Genomic DNA, 22,732 nt, shown 5'->3' with positions numbered 1-22,732 from the left:
ACAAGAAATAAAACTCAAGGTAAGATGCATTTTATTTAATTTTCAAAAAAAAAAAGAAGCGTTGTAGGGAATGTCATGGTTGTTTTTTTAATGTCCAGTTGTTGAATGGAAGGTACATCTTGTTATTTGAGAAAGATCCACTTGTGGCCATAGAATGGCATAGTGGTTGCTCTATTGACCAGTTCTAATTGTCCCATTCAAGCAACCACAAAAGGGTCACATTGATTTTTTTTGTTGTTAATGTGAAAGGGCGAGGGTAAACCAGCTTTCCCTGCGTACAAAGCCCTTTTTTTATAAATACCACTGGGTCACTAAAGATTTACAGCTTTGTGTAGCCTCTAATTCGAGTCTGAATGAAAACACAGTTTCACAGAGAACCTGTTCACTTAAACAATAACTCAAGTTTGCGTCCATTTAAGGCAAACTTTTGTTAAAACATTTTTGTGCTAAATAAATTCTGCTGTGGTGAACATCAACGTAACTAACACATACTGCAATACCATCAAGTTCTAATTTTCCATCGACTTTCATGTTCTAAACTCTTCTTTGATGATTGGAATTCTTTAACTTATTGTTCAAGACTTCAAACAAGTAGGGTAAAGTCAGGTGAGATGGCCAATCGGGAGAGATGGCCAACAGCCGAAATTTAACCGAAATGTCGTCCGATGGCGCAGCGTGACCTCTCAAGTGATAAAAATTCATGTCTGACTACAGTGAGTTTATTTTGGTCTGCGTCAAAGCGTTATTAATTAACTCAGAGAATAAAAACATTATCGTCTCAACAAAAAATTTTATGATAGTTGCATATTGCGTGCTGCAGCGAATGTATGTGTCGAAATTTTAGTGTTGTTTTTTACATATTAGGAAAGTACAGTATGCATTAATGAATCCTAACTTCTAAAACTGTCAAAACTACGCGTTGAGTTATGTTTATCATGTTGGCCATCTCTCTCTAGCATTCGGGACAGATGGCCATACCAACAGTAGGGATAGATGGCCAATTATTTTTACTTTTTTATTTTTATTTTTTTGAATATATTGGTTTCGTGACCGTAAATTACTAAATTAAGGATTTAGAATTGGCGAGGAATCGGTCCAAATAAAAACAAGAACCCGTCTTTTTCGCCAACGTTTCAACAAATATATTGGCTTCTTCAGGGCCTGGATATTACAAATACAAAAATACGAACAATTTAGAGAATGAGTAATGTAGAAAATCAGTTAACAAAATTAACAATTAACAAAAACGTTAAACACAAAACATCGGAAAAACCAAACTTTTGTAGCGGTATCGATGTGTATTGTTTTATTGTGTTCCATTTTTTGGGCAATTATGTTGACTACTAATTCTGTATCTATGTAAGGGTTCATAAGGGTTTTTGGTTTTTCCTATGTTTGTCTTTAACGTTTTTGTATTAAAAGAAATTTCCCAGTATCTACTGTATTTACTCTTTTGTCAAAGTTTAACATTGTAATTAGTCTATGTATCTGTCCCATCTCTTTATATTCATTACCGAAATACCGAAAAAAATAATAAAATAAATAAATAAAATATATATATATACGAGGTATGTTCAAAAAATAAGGTGAATTTTCAAATTTCGCGGGCTACGTACATTCGAATTTCGATTGTCTTTTTTTTTATGTTGGTACACTTGTCTCGAACATATTTTCAAAGTTGTAGCTATATAGCATGTTTAGTTTGTATGTTAGAGGCATAAATAAGACAAGTGTTTTGCGAGTTCGGCGATTTTCTTCTGTCGAAAAAAATGGATCAACGAATTTGCATCAAATTTTGTGTAAAAAATGGAATTAAGTGTTAAAAAACACTTGAAATGTTGAGAGTGGCGTACGGTGAGAGTACTCTGTGTCAAAAAAATGTTTACAAGTGGTACAAGCTTTTCACAGAAGGTCGAGAAGATGTGAATGACGACGCTCGCCCTGGACGCCCCAGCACATCAACAACCGATGAAAATGTTGAGAAGAATCGTCGAATCACAATTAGAGAAGTTGCTGAGGTTGTCGGCATATCGGTTGGCACATGTCCTGCAATTTTTTAGGAAATTTTGGGCATGAAGCGTGTAGTAGCGAAGTTCGTTCCAAAATTGCTGAATTTTGATCAAAAAAACCGTCGCATGAGCATCGCTCAGGAATTGTTGAATGACATTATCATGTCTCAGCCACCGTATTCACCAGATTTGGCGCCCTGCGACTTTTTCCTGTTCCCATGATTGAAGAGACCCATGAAAGGACGGAGATTTGCGACGATTGAGGAGATAAAAACCGAATCGCTGAGAGAGCTCAAGGACATACCAAAAAGTGCATATCAGAACTGTTCCGATGATTGGAAAAAACGCTGGCACATATGTATTATATCTGAGGGGGACTACTTTGAAGGAGACAAAATAAAAATCGATGAATAAATAAATATTTTTTAAGAAAAATGAAAATTCACCTTATTTTTTGAACACACCTTGTATATTATTGAAAATATTAAAAAAAGTAAATAATGAGTAACCATTCATTTTTTCAGTTATTTTTACGTTTTACTAGTGCAATTTCATTTACAATATGAGGCCATCTCTCCCAAGTTACATTGGCCAACTCACCCAACCCAGTGGGGATAGATGGCCAACTGCTATTTTTTTTTTTGTTAGAATAAAAAAATGGTTCCCTTAGCATTTTTTCTGAAATTTTTTCCCTGATCTTATGTTTGTGAGCGTATGAGGTTTCCACAAATAATAATAAAGTAAGCCTCGCCCTTGCCAAAAATTTGCAGGCACCCTCAAAATAAAATGGTGACCATCTCACCCTACTTTACCCCAAGTAAAGTGCTCATGAGTTCATTTTAAGTTGTACTGCATATAGAAATTAGTAAACTGCAATCATGAATGAAGCTTGAAATGAGTGAGTTCGAATCTTAAATTCACTAAAAATTAAATCATCTGAAAGATATTAGGCGAGGAATATCTTTAAAAGGAAATCGTTTGTAAAGAAGAAGAACACAGTAGAAGATTGTGTGACAGAGCATAGAGAAATACACCTGTTGCCAGGCTATTTCTGTGCCCATATGCAGTTGGTTGCTAACTATTCCTGCTATTTCAATCACATTTACTAAACACTAAACTGTCGTAGATCTCTTCAATCCACAATTCCGCATGTTTTTTTGATGTAGCCGAAGATTGATTTTATTTCTTGCAACAATATGTTAAGATGGACGCACTTAGAAACTTTATCTTCGCATTACTTTGTTAATTTCTAAGTATCTCTCGACCTGGTTACCCGCTTAGACAACCGGATCTCTTTATTCTTCTTTTTAAATACCTCACTATAAAGAAAGAAAGAGCTTGCTAGTAATTTAATTTTCACATTAACCATATTTAATATCAAAGGCCCACTGTATTAGTTCATGAACAAGTTATTTACTCCTCTTTTAACGTAACATTGATCGAATTTCATTCTAAAAAAATAATAAGAAACAGTTGCTACTTCACCTATCTAAAAAAGAAAAATTTCCTAACAGTATATTTTGTTTACTGCAAATGTTAAAAGCATATTGAAGTATGATGTATTAAGGGTGCAAAAAAAACTGACATATCTAAGGGCTAAGAGGAATGCAAAGATCAAAGTCCTTTCCAGAAACTTAACAATAAAGTTGAGGAAGCTGTACTTTACTAGTAACACTTTTGACAGAAACCTTCATATTCGATTTGAACAATATTATGTTCCATTTTTTTTTCTTTTTTGTGTGATCCTTTTTTTTGTGGCATATTTCGCTTACACTCACGTCACTCGCTTGAAACATCTCTTTTTGAAATAAAAAAGTTTTGAAAAAAGTAAATCAAAAAAGAGAAGATTTTAATGCAAACATTATCTTATTTTTCAATGTTCTTTAAGATCTTTTATTTTGGAATTAGTGTAAAAAAAAGATCGACTTGTTTTAATACAAACCGATTTAAATATAAGTGCATTTATGACAATTCAAAACAAAATGAGCTGTTCTAAATGAAACAGGTTTTAAACCATCAATTTGAAATTGTATCAAACAATTTATTCAGCTGACTGCCAGTTTACTAAAAAAAATACTGAATTGTTTTTGCTTTTTCTCCTCTAGTGTGCCTAGAAAGGAAATAGTTTTAAGGGAACAGTTGAAGCTAGAAACAAGTCTCACGATTTCTTTTAATTTTTCCAAAAAACTATAACATGAGTGAAGTCTCGGATCTTTCTAGATCCATCATCAATCCCGAAACAGTTCCTAAGAAGAGTTGGATTCATTCCAGAGAAAGATTACAATAACTAATAATTTTTTTTTTTCATTTTATGCAAGACATAATTCCAAACACAAAGAGAACAAAAGCATCTAAACTAGAAACAATCTATTGTATTTAGGGTTTTCTATTTTATTGTAACACTAATTCAACGTACGTATAAACAAAGGACTTATAAAAAACTAGTATTTTATTCATCTTTTTATATTTTTAATTATAAATAATAAATTATTATAATGCATCTATTTATATTTTTACAAGCTTTAATATTATCCACAGGTAATGTTACCTTTATTATTTATTATTTTTATCAGTTTAAATATTTTTATAGTTATTTACTTTTATGATAATACATTAGAGAGTCTGATATGTTCACGTAAACCCTTATATACATATAGATGAGAAGGTAGTAATATGGGACAGTCTTTTTTTACCTAGCATATTTTGAGCACTACTGAATTTAAAATCTACTCTCAAGTAAAAATCATAGACATACATTATTTGTCTTTGTAAATTTGGAGTCCTGAGGAGTCTGGAGTTACACTGGAAAAAACCTGACGTGATGCCATATTGGGTTTTCAAAAAATGTGGTCGTAATATGGGACACACATAATAATTATAGTTAATGTTCTCGTTTCTCCATGAATTGTAAAAATAAGCCTTAAATATGCCACAAAACTATATTTTAAATAATTATCGTACATTAAGGATAAAAATTAGGGTATAATCAGTTTTCTTAGAGAAATTTCAAGAAATCTTTGAAATGATCTTTTTAGGCCCTTTATAGGACCCGGTAGAAATTTTTTTTTTTTTTTATAAGACACTAGTTTCGTCCTCAGTGCCACTTTTCTCACTTGTTCGGCAGACGATTAACGAGGTTGATATATGGGACAACGCTGTCCCACAATGCCACCGTACAGCGCGTACAATATAACCTCATTTTTTTTTTTTAATATACATTCACATTTGAAATCCATAATACTGACAATTAAAACTCTCTACTTTCTACATTTTTAATGTCTAAGGGAAATTATACTAACTTTCCTCGGTATTAACCAAAAGCAGAGGAAAATCAACCTTAAGAAAACATTTTAGCATTCACAAAATCAACACGGTCCTCTCTTGGACAAAGCTGCCACTCGATTGAACGCGCTGCCTACCCCAAAGAGTAGTAAGGCACCAAAAACTAACCGATAGCACTACTGGTTTCACAAAAACAGGGGTGTCCCAAATTCCAACCCTGTCCCATATTACCACCTTCTCCTCTACCTATGTCCTAATGGACGGAAACTGAATACTTGATGAAATATATAATCTTCTTCGGTAAAATTAGTATTCACGATAAATAATTAAAAGAAATAACAAATAAAACGAAAGATATGCCATTATCCTTTACATTAAGTTATAATAAACAAGTAAGAAACCCTGAATAAAATGTTTAAAAAACATGCTTTGATTTCTGGCTTTACGTCTCATGTAAAATATAAATTTTTCAGTAATTTTATAAATGCTCCACTTAGGAAATGATGATGGATCCGGAGAATTCAGATACTTCTTTAATGGTACAACAGCCTCAGGGTGTAATAAAATGGAATCGTCAAATGATTCTGGCTCTTCTTATAAAACAGATATTTGTCAAAAGAATAGAGGAGAAGGTGGTTATTTGGGACGGGATTGGAATTTGGGACACCTTTGTTTTTGTGAAACCAGTAGTGGCGATCTGTTAATATTTGGTGCCTTACTACTCTTTGAGGTAGGCTTTGTCTGCTGCAAAAGGCAGCGCGTTCAATCGAGTGGCAGCTTTGTCCAAGAGAGGACCGTGTTGATTTTGCCAATGCTAAAAAGTTTTCTTAAGGTTGATTTTCCTCTGCTTTTGGTTAATACCGAGGAAAGTTAGAATAATTTCATTTAGACATTAAAAATGTAGAAAGTAGAGAGTTTTAAATGCCAGTATTATGAATTTCAAATGTGAATGTATATTGGAAAAAAATGAGGTTACTTTGTACGCGTGTATGGTGGTATTATGGGACAGCGTAGTCCCATATAAGTTCATCGTCTGCCGAATAAGTGAAAAGTGGCACTGAGGACGAAACTAGGACTTATAATTTTTTTTTTTTTCTACCGGGTCCTATAAAGGGCCTAAAAAGATCATTTCAAAGATTTCTTGAAATTTCTCTAAGAAAACTGATTATACCCTAATTTTTATCCTTAATGTACGATAATTATTTAAAATATAGTTTTGTGGCATATTTAAGGCTTATTTTTACAATTCATGGAGAAACGAGAACATTAACTATAATTATTATGTGTGTCCCATATTACGACCACATTTTTTGAAAACCCAATATGGCATCACGTCAGGTTTTTTCCAGTGTAACTCCAGACTCCTCAGGACTCCAAATTTACAAAGACAAATAATGTATGTCTATGATTTTAATTCAGAGTAGATTTTAAATTCAGTAGTGTTCAAAATATGCAAGGTGAAAAAAAAGTCTGTCCCATATTAACAACTTCTCATCTAATCTATTCTGCAAGTCCACAAAAGTATCGCTTAAAAACTAATGTTCCGAAATTGAAGTGTATTACCATAACAAAGACGAGCGATAAAATGAAGTATTTTTAGCTTTAATAGGTACTCTCTAAAGATAATAATAAAAAGGATTGATTGGAAATGTTTGGAGAGCTTTATGGTTCCTTTAGTTTTTGAGCTAAAGTCGTGCGAGTATTGGTTATGAAGCGCAGATATGTAAGTGGGTGATTTCCAATTCGAATCCAAAGTTTAGATACTTTTTATTTGTAAAAAAATTAAAAAAAAAGGAAGTTGAAAGTTAACTTTGTACTTCCAACCTGTTCAAGATACCTAATCGTAAGTTGGACGTTAGGTCCCGCAAGAAAAAAAAGCCGATTACTTTTACTTTTCTCAGTATAATGGCCATTTTCTACAAACTTTCTCTCTGACTCTGGAGCCCATTACTTTTCTTAATTAGCAAGAGGAATTGTTAATCCGATTCAATAGATCAATTACAAGCCAACTAAAACTTAGGGCCTACTGATTCAGATCTTGCTAATTCCATTGATATAATTTCCGTCTAAACGCCTTGAGGCGCAGTTTGTATTAGAAATTTAAAGAATAGATATTGCCCAGATATTTCGCATAAATGATTGCATTTTCTTTGAGGAAAAACCCTAGCTAGAAAAATTTAGCAAACCTAAGTCACTTTCTAGTGCAGTGTTTAATTGATATGTATGCATACAACTGAAATAACAGCACATGCTCACCATAAATTACATGGTACAATAATAACAATTTACAGAAAGATATTGATAGAATTAAAGATAAAAAGAAAGGAAGATAATTAAAAAATGACATAATAAGTTAAATTACATAATTACAATGAGTTCTTAGAAACTATTGTCGTTATTAGGCTTTAATGGTGTGGTATGCGGGTTAGACAGGCCATTGGGAAAAGGCTGCCTACACATTTTGATGGTTGTCATAACAATAGTTTAGTTAACTTCGATTTAAGGGTCCTAATTCGGTTTAAAGGGCGCGTTTATCTTTTTAAGGGTAAAACATATCCAAAACGTTCGTTCTCTAAACATTCAAAGTACGTAAATCTTTACAAATAATTTTTTGTAAGATAATATTTGCAATCATTTTTTATCGATCCATGGTCAGTTTGTACAATTTAATATCGATTATTAAAAATTGAAAATTCATAAATAATTCATTTACTTCCAAAAATTCTACTTACTCTGCGATAGTTATTGGAGCCAACACTAACATAGTTAATGCATACCATTAAAAAATAAATAAATAACATGGTACTTAAAGGATTTCAAAGACTTAGGAGTATCCTTGGTAAATTCCCGCATGTTAACAGGACACGAACGGATAATATTGGGTTGTCCGGAAAATAATGCAGGATTATATTTTTAAAAGAAAAAAAAATAAAAATTAATTATTTATAACTGTTTTAATTAATCAAAATAGTCTCCATTACTTTCTAAACATTTCTGCCAACGTGTGGGTAACTTTTCCCATACCCTCTGTATAGAATTTGGGCTCTTTACAATTTATAAAATTCAGAAAACCCATATTCTAATGTTCTTTGGTCAATAAATTATTTTATTTTGTAAATAGCGGTCCAAGTGTCTGGAAAAAATGGTAATCAGTAGGCGAGAGGTCCGATGAGTAGGGCGGGTGTGGCAGAGTCTCATAGCCAGCTCCAACAATTTTCGGGAAGTCAACACGTGAGATATGTGGCCGAGCGTTGTCATGTGAACGATAATATTAGAAACATTTTTCATCTTTTGATCTAATTGTCAGACATTTGCAAAACGGAAGAACAAAAGGGTGCACCTTAAGGTATCCTACTCTCTCTAAGAGGAAGTGGGTTGATTTTGGCCACCATCATAAAATTGAAATCTGTTGTGGAACATTTTCTTTAAAAAAAAAAAGAGATTAGAAAGAAGTCACTAATGTCAGCAAATTTGTAGAAGTGAAATTTTTATTGCACTGGAGGGGTAAATCAATAAAGTGCGATAAATTTCCGTTATAGTACGCAGGAAATCCTTTGTCTAACTCGTTTCAATTATGGCTTGGCATAATGACAGTAATTTCCCAGACTAGATTAATAGTGTATTGTTTCATATTTAGGAGTATAATGGTACAGACAACTCTGCGTTATTTCAGCCATAAATAATTTGCAAGATAGAAGACTAAAGTAGAAAGAAATCATTTAATGTGATATATTTTCCCGTTCTGTATAATAATTAGAGAAATTAAAATCAGAAAAATGAGAAAAGATAAAAATTAAAGTCTACAGGATTTTACATTGGATTAACCATCAATACAACCTCTTTTAGCTGAGTTTACAAAAACATAATTTTCTGAAACTCAGTAGAAGTGGTTTTGTCCTAGTTTGCAATTAATTAATTGAGACCTATATTTTTTTTTAAATTATAATTGCCTAATAAAGATGATAAGAGGATAACTATAGAGACATTTTCTGAATCAGAAAGTCTATCTGGGGTGCGGTGAGGATGTAACAAGATAGCACAGAGCGGAATCGTCGCCAATATCCTTTAATATGGAAAGCTACAATGAAAGAAATTATTAATGAAATTGAGGCAACTAGCTTATTAAAGGCTAAATATTGTCAATTGTAATAACAAAAGTGGTGGTAATATTTCCGATGGTCAAATCGAATGCGTTGATTTCACGATAACCGCACGAGTGCGATTGCGTAATGTAATGAAGGCACGGAGTTATCAATCTACTCAATATTAACACTAATACAAATCGTACGAATGATATTTAATTGTATAACTTCACAGGCACTCAATTGATTGATTTAAGGTGAAATAACCTGTGAAAATGATACTTTTTTTATAAAATGGATGCTTTACAAAAAAAATTAATTTTTTGTTGAGCAATTAAAATATGTTTCTATTTACTGTTTATTTATATTTAATTATGTGGTTTGTCATTATTTTCTGCTGTAACATTTCAATTTAAGTTTTTTACAATAAATTCTAAAGTCTTAAGTATCTAAGATGAAACATTGTTAATTCTTTTCTCTATAATAATTATTAAGAAGGAATGAACTCAGTTGGTGGAGTGATGGACTAGAAAGCCGAATGCCTAGGTTCAAATCCAGCGATTCTAAAGAGACTGTCGGTGCCAATGAACCTTAAATCTGTGTAGGACTAGCTAATTTTGACTATCTTTCTATCCTAACATACTCTAGTAATCCGTCAACCATTTCTCTTTTACGTGCTCTTTTTTAACGTAAAGCATTCAGGAACTTATTTCCACCAATGACCCGTTATCATCATATTTCATTATGAGGTAAGGGTAAATAGCGAGATAAAATGATCTAGTATCAGGATTAGTGGGCTGGATCAGGAGGGGAAGATTGAGATAGCTAAGACACCTAATAAGAATGAAGGTTAGAATTAGGTGGCTAGACGATGTCGTGGATGTTATTAAGAAACTTATTATAAGGATTTGGAGAAGAAGTGCTTTGGCGAGAGGGTGATTGAAGAGGCTGAATTCTGAAGAATATTTCTCAAATGGATAGAACATCAAAGGTGAGATTGAAACTACAGTAAACGTGCATATTTAATTAATGGTTGTTTAACAGTATCAACAATTTTCTAGATCATAATTCTTTGTCTTAGTTTACGTTTTTTTTTTATTTTTTACTTCCGTTTTATTAAATAATAATTGTTAAAAACTAAAATGGTTACTTTTCTTTTTGTTCCTTCTCCAAAAATTGACATTTGTGTAAATTAATAGTGAAAAGTCGGTTACGAAAAATCCCAGTTTTCTGCATTTACATCCCTCTGTTCGGGGTAGGGTTTTGATTAAAAACAAAAAAAAAAATCCATATGGTCTTGAAGCTCAATAAATGCGCAACTTTTTCTGCTAATTAATTTGATTCCTTGATTCATTAATCATTGAAAAAATGCAGTTGAAAATTTTAACAAAAATCATTGAGAACGAATTTTGTATACATTAAAGTAAAACTCTCTTTGTTATAAGAAACGTTTGAGGCTCTGTACTAAGCAAATTTACAGGAAATTTAATGCTCTTTCGTTTGGAATAAGCAGATTTGTTGTAGGATAAAGGATAGAAAAGTTACGGCCGTTTTTATGGTGAAAAACGCGAATATCGACGGAAAAGTTAAAAGTGCAAATATCTTGGACACTATTGAGAATCGGGCCAAAGAGAAGAGATTACTGAATCTCCTCCCGAAGTTTCGACCACTCCTCCGTATACACCCTATGACCATAAGTTCCAATAATTTTTCTACTTCATTTGAAATCTCTTTTAAATGAGTCTCTGGTTTTACTTTTCTAGTTTTTATTTATTGCTCCTTTCCGTACTAAAATAATGTTACCCAAAGAAAAATGACTCAAGTTGGGCACAAGATGTGGTAGCTACTGAAACAAATTCTAAATAATAAAAAGCAAAAATAATGGTAACAGAAACAGAAGAGAATGCTCATTAATTTCAATACAAATGTAATTACTTTTTCACTGTAAAACAATTCATCCAACTTAACTTTTCAACTTCCAACTTTTCTTAACAAAAGAATCTAAAAAAACGGTTCAAATAAATGACCATTTGTAGAACTGCGTCACAACCACATTATATTATGATTCGTCAACTTTTCTGCAATTTACTCGAAAGTGCCTCTTAAACTTTGGCTCTGAACTTCGTTATATGTTAAATAAATGAAAATGAATTCTTATTTACTTATTCTTATTTATCTACTTACCAATCATTCTTTTATTTATTTACAAAATACAAAATATGTGGCAACTCACTTAGAGCTGTGCACATACTGAAGATGTTGATACAAAATAAATAAGTGAAGATCAGTAACTTCTATTTGAATAACTTTGTTTGCATTTTTTTTTTTTTTTTACGGCATTCTGAAGTAACATTTTGGTGAAATGGATAGATTGTGGACCAAAATGTGGTTAGAAATAGTCAATATATTTCAAAGTTGGGAGTTTGACAAAATCTATCGCATGAATATACCCTCCAGATTATAATTATTTTAATTGTAATAAAAATTATTTTTTTAAAATTTTCTTAATTTATCCTTTTAATGAAATTTACGCCTGTACCTACAGGGTACAATAAGTAAATGCGATAACTGTATAAATAAATAGTGGGGCAGGCGTGAATGACGGTCATGACGGTCATCCAGTGATGGCCGCCTTTAGTCACCCAGTTGGTCACAGGGCCAACGGCGCCTCAGCCGTCTTCGAGGATTGGAGGGTAGCGTAGTTGAAGACAAGTTTGCAGCTAAAGGGTTGGGATGAAGTGAGAGTTTTTGATGAAAATTTTTATATCGGATTTTGGCAAGTTCGGAGATGAGTAGAATTTGGAGATCTGTATGGATTGTGTGGTTTCTAACATAGAATGGAGCGTCTACTATGCGGCGGAGTATTTTGGATTGGAGTGTTTGCAGTCTATTGATGTTGGATTTTTTAGCTGATCCGTAAAGTTCGAGTCCGTAAGTCCATACTGGTGTGAGAAATATAGTCGTCGTTTGTTCTGTAGTGAGAGTTTTGAGCATTTGTCGAGTAGTCTGGCTAGAAGTTTGTATCGTTTGTTTAGTTCGGTACGTTTAAGTTTCGTTTGGGGGTTCCAGGTAAGTCTCTTGTCTAGGTACATTCCAAGGTACCGCACATGGTCGGCTGGTGGGATAGGTGTATGATGTAAGAAGACAAGTGGTGGAGTTTGACGTTTGAGTGTGAAGACTATGTATTTAGACTTAGTTGGATTAATTTTTTTACGCGAGTTTTCTAACCAAGGTTCTATTGAGTGAAGGTGGGACTGTAGTAAGCGTACTGCGAGGATAGGGTCAGAGAGTGTGGAGAGAATGGCAGCGAAGGTGTAAATAGAGGTAAGGTTAGAAGGTAAGTCGGCAGTGTAGATTGTGTAAAGAAGAGGAACTAAGACACTTCCCAGTGGCATACCAGCCAGGACAGGATAGATGGAAGAGTGAGTAGTGCCTTGAAGAACTTGAAAGAATCTGTCAGAGAGGTAAGAGCTGAGTACGAGGCAATAAGTGCTAGGAAGGATGCGTTTGAGTTTCCACAGTAGACCTTCGTGCCAGACTCGGTCAAAGGCTTGCGATACATCGAGGAATACTCCAGCACAGTATTGTTTTCGCTCGAGTGAAGAAGCGATGGTCTCTACAAACACGATGGGCTTGCTGGATCGTCGAGTGGCAGCTTCTGAAACCAAACTGATGGTCCGGTATAATTTCGAGAGATTCTATAATTTCGTGGAGGCGTGGTAACAGAAGTTTCTCGAATATTTTGCCCAAGAGAGGTAGTAGGGTTATCGGTCGATAAGAAGAAGGTAGTTGGGTTGGTTTGTTGGGCTTAGGTATCATTCGAACTGTAGAAAATTTCCAGAGTATAGGGTAGTAAGTAGTTCTGAGAATAGAGTTGTAAATGGTAGTGAGGAAGACTATTGCTTTTTTGGGTAGTTGGAGTAGGATGTTGGCAGTAATTAGATCGTAACCAGGGCTCTTTTTTTTTATTGAGATTAATAATGACTTGCTTGACTTGGGAGGGTGTGAACGGTTTTGGAGGCATAGAAAGAGGTAGAGGTATGTCAAAGTCCCTAATAACGTCTTGAGTATGTTGTGAGTTGAGAACGTCAGGATGCGGAATGAAGACAGTTGAAAGGTGCGGTATATTCGGTGTATTGTTTGTTGTAGTGTTTGTGGAGTTCTTTTTTAAGTTGGTTTGTCAGGTGATTAAGTTGTTGTTTATGAGATGGGAAAATTAAATTTGAAATAGATATACAGAACCTTTGTTCTACTTACACAAAGATTTCGTTGCTACCTAAGCAAGTAATAGCGCACTTTGAATGAGCTTAGACTGAAAGATAAAATGAAACACTCGGACTAATTGTGCCATAAATGTACCATCCTCTAAACGTGTTAACATCAAGTTAGAAATGTATAAAGTAGGTTTACCTGGAGTATACACGAACCATTGCAATGTTTATTGGCATTTATATAGTATTCACTTCTAAAGAAAGCGAAGAACAGTAAGATGGAGTCACATTTAGATGGCGAGAGAAATCTTTTCTTAACTGCCAAACGTCACGGACAAAATAAACACCCCCGAATGTCTGTCTGGTTAGGGTCAATCTAGCACACAGCCAGTTAAATCTGACCAAAATAGTTAAGAGCTTTCTGTCACGTTTGTCAGCTCATCCCCCTTTTTTGTCAAAACAGGGTTTTCGTGTTTTACTGACATAACCCACTTATAAATGTTGATTTTTTTTTGTTGCAACAATTTTGTAGCGCGCAAAGTATTCTGTGATTCGTTCATGCCACTTCTTATCATGTTGGACGATAAAAAAATATATTGTAAACTTTGTCCTTCTTTATTTACTCCTCCTCTTTTACAGTCTTCAAACTCTGAGGACATTCTCCACTACAAAAGCTATCTGTAGGGTCAACGTTCAAACAATGAATATTTCATTCTTCCTGATTTTACACAGATTGTAATACCATAGAACATCCTGAGAAAATATTTTAAATATAAGTCTAAAGAACCATCAGAATCCAGTCAACTCTCTACAGAATACCTTAAAACTAGTTATAAAGCGAGTGTATAGGGTACCAATGCCCTTACAAAGATTTGCGATTCTCGTTTAATCTAATTTGTGTCCAGTGATAGTTGAGTACTTTTCCTCGAATTATTTTTATGTAATTATATTCTTATTTTATAAAATGATAGGGCTAATCATTACATTACTCGTACCAGCGTTTCACAGTGGCAAAGGATGGGGCTTTATCGCCAAAAGTGGAAGTAAGTTGATCGATGCACTCCTGTCTTGATAATCCACGTCGAAAGTCGTAATAAATCATTGCACGGAAATTTTCACGATTTAATTCCATTTTATCGGTGAGACACAATTTTCAATTGACTGTAATTACAACACAAATCGCGCTCAAATAACAAAACGTTCTGAAGAAGGTTATGGTCAAAAATGTCAAACTTTCAAGTGGAAACGTCAGATAGTACCTGACAACACTCAGTGTTGCCAAGGCTCAAAATATAAGTAGTGACCCTCGTAAAATGGGTTTTGTATATGTGCAGACTATAGTAAGGGCAGCGCCCTATAAGAGGGAAGTAATGACTGATCCTAATAAAGCAAAATACTAAGGTGATATAATATTGAGGATTTAGAAAAAGCTACATCATTATCAACAAAAGATAAAGAAAATTTAATAGAATTATCATGTGACAAAGCTTGAATGATAACTATGATAAATAAATCTCGCAATTAGCTGAACAGGCAAATTTGTGGTTTATGAAGGAAACATTCTTCGATATTTAGAGAAGGACAACAAGAACAATGCGTCAGATTTTAATGGGCTAGTTCAGCGTTTTCCAACCTTTTTCGGTTCGCGTACCATTTGATTGTACGTATTTCGTGAAATTTGTTGTTCCGAGTGTGTTATTTTATTATTATTATCATCTTTATTTGTATAAAGATACAATGTATCTGTTACAAAGGAGTTCAAGTTCATGTTCACTTTATAAACTTTGTAAAGTGTAAGATCCTTGTTTTTAACACTTTTTTTTTTAAACAATTAAAAATTACGCACATATTTTTCTCTTCAAAATTATTCATTAATTTACAAAGTTCTGTATATTAAACTTATTACCTATAAGTACCAATTAAATTTAATGTTGCTTGGATAGAGCTTACTCATTACAATCACTCTCTTTAAGCAGGTTTTTACATAGTTATCATTTAAGTTCTGTCAAATGATAATTATATTAAATTTTCTTTATCTTTTACTGATAATGATGTAGCTTTTCCTAAATTTTCTTTATAGAAGGGGTTTGAAATCCAATTATCATTTGTTTTGTCAGGTTTTGAAAAATACTCCATGAAAGACAATTTTAATCAAGTTAAATGTGCTATTATATTTTCTCATATATCTTGAGACAGACTAACCTTATTACTGTACGTATTAACAACTGTACTGTATAATATTATTAATTAAAATAATTTTTATGAATTATAGGAAAAACCGTTTCTGTGATATTTGTATGCTTTAATTTATTTTTTATGTTTATTATGTCCGCCACTATTGATTATTTTTCGTACCATCAACCAGCAACTCGCGTACCACAGTTTGGGAAACGCTGGGCTAGTTGAATGCGACAAATACCAACAGTATGTGACGTAGCGACTCTTCAAGTTAAAGTACAAGTCACTCAGTCAGTGGGGAGCTAGTAAGGAGTTTCTCGCCCAGTTTGCCCTGTCAATAAGTTATGCAAAATAGATCGATCTAGTGCAAATGAAGTGTATACAGCACAGATCAATCCAAACTCTCCCAAATTAACAGCGTCCCATTAGACTTAACCTAACTAACTTATCCTAGACACATTTCTTTTATCGGTTCTGCATCCATGAGCTCTATAATCAAAATAATGAATAAGATGTTTTTTTTTTTGTTCTCAAAGGCAAACTTTTAAACTTTAAATCCAGTAACTTAAACAAAAGTCGGAGGTTTATAATTTTTCAAGATTCTTCTTTTTTTCAATGTATTTTGTGATAAAATAAAACAAATTTGTCTTTTGCATAATTTTTAAAAGAATAATGAGTTACCAATTAAAACAACCTGTAAGGAGCACATCAAAAATAAAAACTGAAGATTCAGAAGAAAGTTTTGGACAGTGAGGAGTCTAAAAGCAGGCTATTGCTAGGGCTTTTGGATGTTCATAAGGAACCGATTGAACAAGAAGAATGATGAAATGAAGTAGAAAGAAGCAAGCGCCTGATAATGGACAGAAATGTCAACTGAATGAAGCTTTTGGATCAGATAATGATACTGATTCGCTAAAATAATGTAAGAATAGTTTTTATAAAATTTAAATTTAAAAAGCAAAAATAAGGCGATTAATTATAAATACAAAGGGGGTCAATTCAGAAAATTTGGAAAACACTTGGTTGCGGGATGAGAAAGGAGTTTCATGCCATCCACTTTAAATTAAAAAAAAAATTGCGAAACCGCGGTATTGTCAAGAAATAATCGAAATAGACCACAAAATTAGGTTAACAGTAGGCATCGATCATCAAGCAAACGACCCATTGACAACAACGCTTGCCTACAGCTTTCACAAAAAATTGCCGTCCAAAAATTGAAAGAGATGGAGAACAAAGTTTCGTCTTACCCCTCATACTCCCCCAGACCACCCTCCAGCGGTCTTGGCACCATTTCAAACGTCTGGATAACCTCGCTGCTGGCATAACCTTAACCAGAGACAAAAACGGCATTCGTCAAATCCCTAGAATCCTTTTCATGTACTCCCGTTAATGGTGTTTATTTTTATTTAATTGATCGAGTTTAGTTGTGACAAAGAAATTAAAGTTACCTGTTAAGCTTTCCTAACAACTTAAATTCTACTCTGGGACACCGTCTATCCGTAATGTTAAGAAATAACTTAGCCACAAGAATAATATTAAAAAAGTTAATCATAAAAATAATCACCAAAGATGTAATAGGAAGTTTACCCATTAATAAAAGTAACAGAAATTTAATCATGAACTATTATGAATTATTATAGGACGGTTACCATGTGCAATGATATAATATATTTTCCGATATTTATAAGGAATATTATCGACCACATATATACAGGGTGACCAGAGTTATATGCTCCACCCACTTTTTTTTTAAACGGCGGGAAATTTCGAAAAAATAAAAACACGTATTTAATCATTTTTAGTCTAGTTTATTTTCAGTGATTGACCCATTTTTTTAAACCCCTGTATCTCGAGATACAGCATCCAACTTTTGTTTTTCAAATGGAACGTTATATTTTCTGTTGCATATTTTTATAGTATTTGAGCTTCTAAAAAAACAAAAAAAAAGTTTTTGAAATCGGTTAGGTTTTTCAAAAGTTATGGTATTTTTAAAATATGAAAAACAAATTTCAGTTTACTGTCAAAATTACGTTATTTTTTTTTATGAATCTGTTCAAACTGGGCACAATCAACGGATAGGCAAGCCAAAACTCTGGACTCCCACGCTTTGCTTGTAGCAGCACTTATGGTGGCGAAGTCAAGATCTAGACAAGCTAGAGTTATTCGACGTTCAGGTTGTTTTTTTCTACAAACGTTTGGTGTGGAGTTTTAGGAAATCAACTAATCGGCCCATACTTCTACAGAGAGAACTTAACTGGTGCAAGGTATCTAACTTTTTTTGAAGAGACATTTTGCCAGTTCTGCTTGAAGATGTTCATCTACAACGTCGGCTAGATATGTATTTTCAACAAAATGGTTGCCCGGCACATAATGCGAAAGTGGTTCGAGGTTAGCTGGGCAGAAATTTTCATGAAAAGTGCTTAAGGACTCATTGTCCCTTCTAATGGTCACCTCGATCTCCGGACTTGACCCCAATGCACTATTTCTTGTGGGGATACCTAAAAAATAAAGAGTACAGTATCCTAAATTCCGTGGCTTCAGTCGATGATCTGAAACGTCGAATAACTCTAGCCTGCCTAGATCCTGACTTCGCCACCATAAATCCTGCTACAAGCAAAGCGTGGGAGTCCAGAGTTTTGGCTTGCCTATCCGTTGATTGTACCCAGTTTGAACAGATTCTGACAGTAAACTGAAATTTGTTTTCCATATTTTAAATTACCATAACTTTTGAAAAACCTAACCGATTTCAAAAAAAGTTTTTTTTTTCTTTAGGAGCTCAAATCCTACAAAAATATGCAACAAAAAATATAACGTTCCATTTGAAAAACAAAAGTTGAATGCTGTATCTCGAGATACAGGGGTTTAAAAAAATGGGTCAATCACTGAAAATAAACTAGACTAAAAATGATTAAATACGTGTTTTTCATTTTTTCGAAATTTCCCGCCGTTAAAAAAAAAAGTGGGTGGAGCATATAACTTTTGTCACCCTGTATATAATAGGTTTTCAGGAAAAAGTGAATGGTCTGTCAAGGATAATAATGGATTAAATGAAGAGATGCTATTGAAAGACGGCAAGGCAAGTAGAATTTGAAATGTACCATGTGCATGGGTAACATTCACGCTTGGGTAAGTGATGAATTAAGAAAAGCTACTCAGGGTTAAAGGATTTTCATCTTACTAGAAATCAGTACGGTCGACCGAACACGTATAGAGAAGGATGATGGGTAATACCAATAATAATATATTTGGAAAAAAATAAGTCCTAAGAGGGTGGTATGCGAGCTAAACAGAAGATACTGACAAGGTTATTATTTGTATGGAGGTCTAGGATGAAAAGGAGGATTAAGGCTAGGAACCACATATCCAATGGCGGCTGGTGCCTGACAATCTGGAGTTACAATATAAAGTAGGAATTAAGATTTGGCCCGGCTTTTGGCGAAATGGAATTTCTAGAATTCTAGACCTGGTTCCAGATGACCATACCAGATGGCACTTTTCTAATTAGGTAAGATTAGTTAACAAGAGAGCACTTTATTACAAAAATGAACTTTAAGGCTTTACCAAAACTTACGACATATCATTTTTGGAATCTAGTAGCATTTTTTCTTTTTTAGATAACGATTCTTCACTTTGGGGGCGGATAAATTAAGGATATTTTCGTGATAACATCTCTTTCGAAACAAAGCTTCAAGCGGAAGCCTTTTTTAATGACTTGTCGCGTAGCAGGATGTTTTTTTTGGGGGGGAGCAGAATGGCTCTTCAATCTTAGACCAATAAAACTTCTCTTCTAGAACTCCTCTGAATTTACGTAGTCATGACAACAGGTTGTGAGATGCCCTACTGAAGAAGAATTCTTTGAAAAATGTTAATTTAACAGCGATATTTTTCAATTTAATGACAGTTTTTTGTGGGAATTTCACGCGTAAACTTGTATTTACGAGCCAATAAATTTGTTTTAGAAAATAAATAGTAAATTATTGTTGCAGTCAAATTTTTGATTCCAAATATAAGAATCCTGTATACTATAACCATTTTCCACCCTGACTGTCACCCTGAATCTCTCAAGTATAAATATAGACCCACAAATCAGTCAGTCAGAACTTTTCTTGAATTGGCGGAAGAATTTTCTGACTGGAAGAATACAGAGCCACAATGTTTGTTCAGTTTAAAATGGTGTGATGATAAACGCAACTTATGCCTCGGCTTTTTAGGAATGATAGGGTTACTCAAGGCTTCCAATTCTTGAATAATAATAATAATTCTTGAATAAACAGGCTTCATAAAGCATGCAATCGAAAATGATCTCCACTTGATAGTAACAATATTAGTTAGAAGCAAAGCAAAAATGCAATATTATCTTTAAATAACCTATAAGCCTTATAAGCCTTATATGTTTAGGGGAGGCCATGCCTAATAAAGAACCTTCCAACTGCCTTGCCACTGCTTATGGCATCAGTTTTTATGAGACTTTCAAAAATAAAAGTAACTAAAATCTAATTCTTTTATAGGTCAAAGTCCATCTTAAATATGAAAAAATCCTTAACACTGCATTGCCAATGCTCGAACTTAGTCAGTTATTGCCAATGTGGAGTCATATTGACTCCATAATTTATTTTTTCTAAATTGATTTCAATTTTAATAATAAAATTTACATTAAAGGATGAGAAAGAATAGGAATTAAGAACGAAAAAACAAATTTTGTCCACAAATCGGCTTTAACATTTCACGCAGAAGGAATTAACTTCAACAGAGGATTGCAGTAATTTCAGTATTTTCTAGAATCCTGATTGACTGCCTTCTGATTAGAGGCTTTTTCATTTTTTAATTACATTCGCTATTTTTTCTATTACTGTGCGCTGTTGACACGGATCGGAAATTACCTAATTCGCTGCAAGTTTTTGCTGCAATTCGGAGATAATATCAATTCTAGTAAAAGGCTTTTTTGGTGCCTTGATACTTTATAAGAAAATTATGTAAATTTTTCAAATAAGCATTTAGGCAATTATCTGGAGCAAAGATAATAACAGAAAATCTACTTATATTGCCAATCGGAGATGACTCCGATATATTTACGTGTAATGCCAATCTGGTCTTCAGCTCGTGACTACTCCGATATATTTACGTGTAATGCCAATCTGGTCTTCAGCTCGTGACAATCAAATAGTGAGATAGTGGGGATAGCATATCTAAGAGCATTTTGGGATAGCTATGAGATGTGAGGAAACAGAGACCATTCCTATTTTTTTGGAGTCAATTGGACTACAGATTGGCAATGCAATGTTAATCCCAGGCACATATGTAGATTGAAATGAATTTTAATTTATTTGCATAAAACAAAAGAAGTTAGGCCCAGTGGTTGTGTATTGGACACCCTCGTGAAGATTCATCGTTCGAGTCAACCTGAATCTCATATTTTGTCTTTAAAAGAATCTCTTATTAATCATGGAGACGGATAATATTGTCAGTGAACACTGTTCGGTAACCGGCAGGACAAATGAAATCTTTAGAAATAATACTAAAACGATGACATAATTTTTCAATTCAAATTTGATTTTCAATCTATTTTTGGTTAACGAATATGTGAATCCCTGGTAAACATTTATTGACCTTTAAAAAAAAATTCTGCGAATATTATTCGCAAACCAAATTTACATCCAGTACAATTAATTAGTGCAACAATGTAATAATGTAATGTAATAATACTTTAAGATTATCTTTTTTAATAGTGTTAGCTTCAATGATATAAGTTGCAAGTTGAATATTGACACCTTAAAATCGAGCACAGAGTATGAGAAGCGGCTTCTGCTAACGGCTAAACCACTTCAATTTAAACTTTGTCGATGCTTCGGAACTTAATGAACCGGTCATGAACAAAACGGAAAGTTAACGTCCATGGATTTTAATTAATAATACCTATAGGCAACAAAGACTCTCTGCCTGCTTTCAACATCTACTGGGATAACTTCTAAGTTTCATGTAAAGTGTAAACCAATTATAAACTACGCGTTATTCCAGAATAACTTTACAAAAATTGAATACCAATACGCCAAAAACAGAATATATGCCGAAGCAGTGATATTATATCGACTTTAGACTAAAAAACAGGGGTCGGCAACCTCGGATCGCGAGCAGCATGCGGCTCTTTTATCCAAATTGTATTGCTCTTCAGCCTGTCTAAAATAAATTGTATATTTTAATTTTATTGAAACGAATGAAAATTGTATTTATCAAAGTAAATTTTTCAAAAAGAATTTTAGATATGTTAGGTTAGAAATTGAATAGAATTATATTAAAATAAAGTACCTTATTATATAAGACTGCCGCCTTTTCATTCTAACACAGGTCTAGTTATTATTTGTTTATTTACTTCGAAATATGTGATAAAATAAATATATAAAACATTTAAACGTAATTGAATATCATCAAATAAAAAGTATAGTAAAGTAATTGCCTATTTTTTTCAGGCGGGCTTTACATCCAACTACCAATTAGGTGTCGTGGACGGAGGCGACTAGCAAACATACTTTACTGTAAATTTCTTTTATTAACCATTAAATAAAATCCAAGGCCTAAAGACCGGGAATCGAACCCAGTACCACAATACATATTAGCTTTGCAGGTCTCGCCTCTAACCGCTAGGCTACCTGGCGCGTATAAATAATAAATAATAATTTGCGAATACAAATGATCTAAAGAGGTTTTTACACTATCATCCTTGCGGCTCTTGGAGAGATTTATTAAAATTATTTAAGGAGAAATGGCTCTCGACTTAAAATAGGTTGCCGACCTTTTATTGAAATGATGATTCGTTCATTGCCAGATATTTGGCCAACTACGAGATTTGAAGATTTGATATCAAAATAACCAGTGCATGAATAGTTTGATATCTTCTATTACAGTCAATCAAAGTTAAATAGGTGCTACACATAACTAAACAAATATTTTTTAGATGAACATAGCCAGCATAAGA

At 33.4% G+C, this 22,732-nt stretch overlaps 1 protein-coding gene across 1 annotated transcript in view; it reads right to left on the bottom strand.

Moving 5' to 3' along the window:
- The window catches only part of LOC141456485 (uncharacterized), a 638,647-nt gene that overhangs the window by 244,598 nt on the left and 371,317 nt on the right, over positions 1 to 22,732 (bottom strand). The gene's annotated exons all lie outside the window — the stretch shown is intronic.

The sequence above is a fragment of the Rhodnius prolixus genome, unplaced genomic scaffold, assembly GCF_049639745.1.
Source record: "Rhodnius prolixus isolate KJV_2025 unplaced genomic scaffold, Rpr scaffold_4, whole genome shotgun sequence".
NCBI classification, from domain to species: Eukaryota; Metazoa; Arthropoda; class Insecta; order Hemiptera; family Reduviidae; genus Rhodnius; species Rhodnius prolixus.
This window is presented reverse-complemented; position numbering and strand designations above follow the sequence as displayed.